Source organism: Cebus imitator, unplaced genomic scaffold, assembly GCF_001604975.1.
Source record: "Cebus imitator isolate Cc_AM_T3 unplaced genomic scaffold, Cebus_imitator-1.0 Scaffold423, whole genome shotgun sequence".
NCBI classification, from domain to species: Eukaryota; Metazoa; Chordata; class Mammalia; order Primates; family Cebidae; genus Cebus; species Cebus imitator.
The window spans coordinates 811,644-819,468 of record NW_016107738.1 but is presented as its reverse complement, the minus strand read 5'-3'; positions in this window follow the sequence as shown (position 1 = coordinate 819,468).

Sequence of the window (7,825 nt, the reverse complement as noted above, 5' to 3'; positions counted from 1 at the left end):
TTAGTAGAGACAGGATTTCACCATGTTGACCAGGATGGTCTCGATCTCTTGACCTCGTGATCCACCCGCCTTGGCCTCCCAAAGTGCTGGGATTACAGGCTTGAGCCACCGCGCCCAGCCCTTCATTCTTATCCTAATCCAACAGCAGTTAGACTATTTCCTTAGGGGAAGGAATTAGATAGCCAGGTGGGAGGGGATCTCCAGAGAAACTCCAGCCAGCCTGTCCACTGAGGTAGAGCCTCAGAAAGTTCACTATGTTTGCAGCAGGGAGGAGCCTGGACCCTCCTATTCCTCTGTGAAACGTGGGATTTGAATGGTGGGTGGGAAGCACTCTAGCAGGAACACTGGCCTAGTGAGAGTCCCTGTTACCCCATTTTCTTCCTTTTCACCCAATAAAACCCTGTCTCGCTCACCATTCAAATTGTCCATGAGCCTAAATTTTTGTGGCCATGGGATAGACAGCCCTGTCTTTAGCTGAACTAAGGAAAAGCCTTGCAACACCACCACAGTAGTTTATGAACATGTAAATTCACGATTATAATGCCAATGCAACATCAAGACAGAGTTTTGCCATACTAAAAAATAGTTATGTCAATATTTACTAATTTTTATAATCATGAAGTTGTTAGGTAGGTCTGTTATGTAGGTCTGTACAGTTATGTATACTGTAGAGGAAAACATCTTTATGATTCTGTAAGACAAAATTTTAAGAATCGTGTTTTTGTAATTGTTATAATTTAATTTTAAACTATGATAATTTAAAGTATTTTGAATCTGCCTGTAGACTGTAATTATATTAGACAAAGTCCAACGTGTACTGGCAAAGGGAAAGTTGAGATGATATTTGAAAGCTTTTCAACATTGGAAATAGGTATCTTTTCTCCTCTTCTGTTGGCCTACATATTACTTTCATTGACCATAAGTGTGATATATTAGTGATCAGGTGTAATTTGTGAATAAAATATATTTTATTTTTTTTAAGATCTGTATTACTGTAAAGTTATAGTGAGGGTGCATTTATGGTGATTGCCAACAACAGCAATTTGACATTTGATTTTTACTAGAAAAAATAATGAAATTTAAACTTTAAGCAGTATCTTTTTTTTTTTTGCCAATATTATACCATGAAAAATGGCAATCATTTAGCAAACTTAAAAAAGGTTATTGGGAAGACTTGTACACTCACCACAAAGATTCTTTTATCAATACTTTGCTAATAGCTGCTTTATCGCATGTTTATCCATCTATCACTGTACACTTCCACCAATCCATTTTATTACATTTAAAAGGAAATTGCAACATTATTAGTTTTTTTTCTAAATACTTCAGTGTACATATAATGAAATAGAGTTAATTATTTGTTGTTTTTTTTCCTTTTTTTTAATTGTACTTTATGTTCTGGGGTACATGTGCAGATCATGTAGGATTGTTGCATAGGGACACACATGGCAGTGTGGTTTGCTGCCTCCATCACCCCGTCACCTACATCTGGTATTTCTCCCCATGTTATCCCTCCCCGACCTCCCTACCCCCACCCTGCTCTCCCTCCCTTGCGCTAACTGCCCAGCCCCAGTGTGTGATGTTCTCCTCCCTGTGTCCATGTGTTCTCATTGTTCAACATCACCTATGAGTGAGAACATGTGGTGTTTGATTTTTTGTTCTTGTGTCAGTTTGCTGAGATTGATGGTTTCCAGATTCATCCATGTCCCTACAAAGGACATGAACTCATCGTTTCTTATGGCTGCATAGCATTACGTGGTGTATATGTGACACATTTTCCTCGTCCTATTATTTGTTTATAATCTGTCTTTTGATGCGAAGTTACGTAAAATATGATACACAAGATTTAATTGCATATCAACAAAGTTGTGACAAATATATATACTTGTGTAATCCAAACCCCTAACAAGATATAGAACATTATATAACATTATATAATCTTGTCCCAGACAGATTCCTTATCCCCTTTCCAGTCAATTCCATCTGATATGGTTTGACTATGTGTCCAACCAAACCTCATGTTGTAGCTCCCATAATTCCCATATGTTGTGGGAGGGACCCAGTGGGAGATAATTGAATCATGGGGCAGGTATTTTTGTGCTGTTCTCATGACAGTGAGTAAGTTTAATAAGATCTGGTGTTTTTACAAATGGGATTTTCCCTGCACAAGCTCTCGTCTCTTGTCTGCTGCCAAGTGAGATGTACCTTTCACCCTCCACCATGCTTGTGAGGCCTCCCCAGCCTCATGGAACTGAGAGTCCAATAAACCTTTTTCTTTTGTAAATTGTGCAGTCTTGAGTATATCTTTATCAGCAGTGCAAAACCAAACTAATACAGTAAATCAGTATCAGTAGAGTGGGACACTGCTGAGAATATACCCTAAAATATGAAAGCGACTTTGGAACTGGGTAACAGGCAGAGGTTGGAATAGTTTGGAGGGCTCAGAAGAAGATGGGAAAATGTGGGAAAGTTTGGAACTCCCTAGAGACTGGTTGAATGGCTTAGGCCAAAATGCTGATAATAATATGGACAATGAAATCCAGGCTAAAGTGGTCTCAGATGGAGATGAGAAACTTTTTGAGAACTGGAACAAAGGTGACGCTTAGGTTTTAGCTGTGAGACTGGTGGCATTTTGCCCGTGCCTTAGAGATTTGTGGAACTTTGAACTTGAGAAAGATGATTTAGGATATCTGGTGGAAGAAATTTCTAAGCAGCAAAGCATTCAAGAGGTGACTTGGGTGGTGTTAAAGGCATTTAGTTTTAAAAGGGAAACAGCATAAAAGCTCAGAAAATTTGCAGCCTGATAATGCAATAGAAAAGAAAATCCTATTTTCTGAGAAGAAATTCAAGCTGGCTGCATAAATTTGCATAAGTAACAAGGAGCGGAATGTTAATCACCAATGCAGTGGGGAAAATGTCTCTGGGGTATATCATAAGTCTTAATGGCAGCCCCTTCCATCACAGGCTCAGAGATTTAGGGGGAAAAATGGTTTTATGGGCCAGGCCCAGGACCCCCTGCTGTGTGCAGGCTAGGGACTTGGTGTTGTGCGTCCTAGTTTCTTCGGTGATGGCTAAAAGGGGTCAAGGTATAGCTTGGGCTGTTGCTTCAGAGGATGCAAGCCCCAAGCCTTAGCAGCTTCCATATGGTGTTGAACCAGTGAGTGCACAGAAGTCAACAATTGGAGTTTGGGAACCTCTGCCTGGGTTTCAGAAGATGTATGGAACTGCCTGGATGCCCAGGCAGAAGTTTGTTGGAGTGGTGGGGTCCTCGTATAGAGCTTCTTCTAGGGCAATACAGAAGGGAAATGTGGGGTCAGAGTCCCCACATAGAGTCCCTACTGGGGCACTGCCTAAGTGGAGCTGTGAGAAGAAGGCCACTGTCCTCCAGAACACAGAATGGTAGATCCACCGACAGCTTGCACGATGTGCCTGGAAAATCCACAGACACTCAATGCCAGCCTATGAAGGTAACCAGGAGTGAGGCTGTACCCTGCAAAACCACAGGGGCAGAGCTGTCCAAGACCATGAGAATCTACTTCTTGCATCGGTGTGACCTGGATATAAGACATGGAGTCAAAGGAGATAAATTTATAGCTTTAAGATTTGACTGCCCTGCTTGATTTCAGACTTGCATGGGGCCTGTAGCCCCTTTGTTTCAGCCAATTTTCCCATTTGGAATCGCTGTATTTACTGAATTCCTGTATCCCCATTGTATTTAGGAAAGAACTAACTTGCTTTTGATTTTACAGGCTCATAGGTGGAAGGGACCTGCCTTGTCTCAGATGACACTTGAACTGTACTTTTGAGTTTATGCTGAAATTGGTTAGGACATTTGGGGGACTGTTGGGAAAGCATGATGGAGTTTGAAATGTGAAGACATGAGATTTGTGAGAAGCCAGGGGTGGAATGGTACTGTTTGGCCCTCTATTCCCACCTAAATCTCATCTTGTAGCTCCCATAATTTACATGTGTGGTGGGAGGGACCTGGAGGGAGATAGTTGAATCATGGGGTTAGGTCTTTCCCATGCTGTACTCATGATATTGAATAACTCTCATAAGATCCGATGGTTTTAAGAATGGGAGTTTCCCTGCACAAACTCTCTTCTCTTGTCTGCCACTATGTAAGATGTGCCTTATACCCTCTGCTATGATTGTGGGGCCTCCCCAGCCACGTGAAACTGTAAATCCAAAAATCTCTTTTTTTTTTTTTTTTTGGTAAATTGCCCAATCTTGGGTATATCTTTATCAGCAGCGTGAAAATGTACTGATACTCCACCCTACCTCCTGGCACACTAGTCATTGCTTTGATTTTTTTTCACCATAGAATTATTTTGCTTCTTATAGAATGTGGTATAAATGAAATCATACAGTGTGTACTCTTTTGAGTAAGGCTTCATTTACACAGCACAGTGTTATGAGGTTCACCTATGTTTTATGTGTACTAGAAAATTGTTTATTTTTATCATTAGTATTCCCTTGTAGAAAAATACAACAATTTGTTTATTCTTTTGCATATTCATGGATACCTGGGCTGTTTCTACTTTTTGATATCATGAATGCAGTTATTATGAGCATTCCTGTATAAGGGTTTTTTTTTGTAACCTTTAAAGGAACATTTTTATTGGGTAGATACCCAGCATTGGAATTACAGGTTCATAGAGTAGGTGTATGTCCACTTTTGTAAAAGTTTTCTAGACCTTTTCCCAAGTGCTTGAATTATTTTATATTCCTACCAGTATGTATGAACATTTCAGTTACTTCAGATCATCAACATTTGGTATTGTCAGCCTCTTTAATTTTAGCCGTTGTAATGTGTGTGTACTAATATCTTACTGCAGTTTTCATTTGCATTCACCTAATTATTAATGATATCATCTGTTACAAAACAGCAAGAGTTAGGTCTAGGTCTTGCTGCTTGCCCAACAGAAGGCCAGTCACTGAGACAATGAATATTGCCAGGAAGGAAGGCTTTATTTGGGTGTTGCAGTCATGCAGAAGGGAATTCAATCTCAAATCTACATCTCTGACTAAAATTAGAAATTTATTCAGCAGGGAATAAATATAATGTATGGGAAAACCAAGTCCTCTCACCTAACCCCTCTTTAGGGGTAAGGAAGAGGAGATGGTCAACAGGAAGGAGGAAGGGAAGCAGGAATGGAAGTCAGTTAGGCAATCATGATTAGTGAAGGGTCTGGCATCTCATTGTACAGATGTGGTGATGTGGTATGTTTCAGTTCCTTGATAGTATCTTGGAAGTCTGATGGTTTATTTCCTGAGAAAGGAATTCAGATAAGATAAATGTAACTTTCTCAAGTTTTAAGACTGATGGAGTCAATCTCCACATTTATTCAAAAGAAACCATAAACATCACTTATATGGGACAATTGGGCTTGTGTCTGTTCTTGCATTGCTGTAAATAACTACCTGAGAACTCTGTAATTTATAAAGGAAAGAGGTTTATTTGGCTCACAGTTTGGCACACTGTACAGAAAGCATGGCTTGGGAGGCCTCAGGAAACTTACAATCATGGGTGAAGTTGATGAGGAAGAAGGCACATCTTACATGGCCAGAACAGGAGGCAGAGGATAAAGGGGAAATGCCCCACACTTTTAAACAAGCAGATCTTGTGAGAACTCACTACGACAAAAACAGCAAAGGGGAAGTCTGCCCCCATGAGGATCCAATCACTTCTCACTGGGCCCCTCCTCCAACATTGGGGATTACAGTTTCCCATGAGATCTGGGCAGAAATACAAATCTAAACCATATCAGGTGAGTTTCATATCTTTTCATATGCTTATTGACCATTTGCATAATTTTGTGAAGTATCTATTCATAACCTTTGCTCACATTTAGCTTTTTTTCTGGAGCTATTTCAGTTTCCTTTTATTGCCTAGCATAAAATATGTTTGTTTATCCCTTGAATTCGAAAATAAATTGAGGTTTATTTGTTTCAGGATTGTGAGTACATGGAAGAATCTTGTGTCTGTGGAATTTCTCATAGTTTGGTGTTCTATTGGAAAGCTTCAAATCCTACATACAGTTTCTTTCTTTTTTTTTTTTTTTTTTTTTNAGAGTCTCGCTCTGTCATCAGGCACCAGGCTAGAGTGCAGTGGCACAATCTTGGCTCACTGAAACCTCCACCTCCCAGGTTCTGGCAGTTGTCCAGCCTCAGCCTCCTAAGTAGCTGGGAGTATAGATGTGCGTCACCACGCCCAGCTAATTTTTATATTTTAGTAGAGACGGAGTTTCACTATGTTGGCCAGGATGGTCTGGATCTCTGGACCTCGTGATCCACCCGCCTCGGCCTGCAAAGTGCTGGAATTACAGGCATGAGCCACAGCGCCCGGCCCTGTGTACAATTTCTAAAACTATTATACCATCCCTCTGATCACTGTGGTAATTTGGATACAAATGTTTGACAACTTCACTTTTCAGAAACTGTTTTTAGACTTAATAAAAAGCTTACTTAGAAAATACCTAATTGTATGTTTTGTTTTAAAGAAAATATCCCTCTATAATCAGTAAATGAGTTGCTTCTGAACCTGAAAAGGAAATACTTGTAGCAACAATTTTTCTCATAGCAGTAACTTATTTCATAATGGTATATGTTGATAGCTACAAACTTTTCTAATGAAAAAGAAAATATATTTTCTACTTTAAAATATAACATAGGTATTTTTCTTCACTGTTTCCTCTTTCTTTTCACTTAATGGTGGTGGTAATAATATTGATAGAAACCATAAACTTTGATTGTTTACTGTGTATCAGATATTGTCCTACATTCATAAAACATTATTTTATTCTATTATATGATATAAACTTTAATTACACCTGATTTATGGTAAATGAAGAAACCGAAGAGGGTTAAGTTGTTAGCTGAAAAGTGAAGGAATTGGAACTCAAACCTAACTTTTTCTTTTCTGCCTCTTAACTGTGATGTGCTGCTTTGGAGATCATAGACTCATGAACTTTGGAAGATGAAACATGATTAGCAGTGCTATTATACTTGTGTGAATCAATCTAAGGAGTTTAAAATGTGTTCCATAGGCATTCTATAGGAGATTTTTTTTCTGGTTTGTCTTCTGTGGGCATCACAATCTTAACTGTCAGTTGTGGTCTACCTATTTCAGGCATGTGGGTATAATGGTATCTGAGAGAATTCTTTAGTTCAAAGACTTATAAGTACAGCAAATAGATTACCTAAAAGTTAATATGCTATTTAGCATAGAGAATAAATGACAGTATATAGCGCCTACTACATACTTGGTGTTCTATTAAACAAAGATAAATAAGGCCCAAAGGAACTTATAGTCTAGTGGGAATTACTAATCTGCACACAGAGAATGTCTTTATAATATTGTTAAGTGCTGATAGAGGCATGCAATGACTATAAATACTTTATCCTTTGTGTTTCTGATAGTATCTGTTAATCCCTGCTTGCTGAGACATAGGGAAATTTGTGGTTGACATTTCCTGAGGGAAATGTTCACTGATTTCAGTTTTGCATTTTATAATCTTACTTAACTGTATTTGGCACTGAAATGACTAATTTCTGATAATCTTCTTTTTTAACCACTACTCAAAATTTAGAATTTGTTAAACATTGAATATTAAACATTAAATCTGTCTCCTATGAGAAAGTGCACAAAATCCTGATTGTATTTTTCTGCAGTCTTTCAGGCTCCATCCTTACTAGAGTTGGTTGTTCTGTTTGCTCAAGGCTGCTAAGAAACTCATATATTTCTCTGAAGAGAGAGTAAGGCAGAGAATAATCATGGGGAGTAAGGGACATAGAGAAGATACAATGTTTGGATTTATTATTG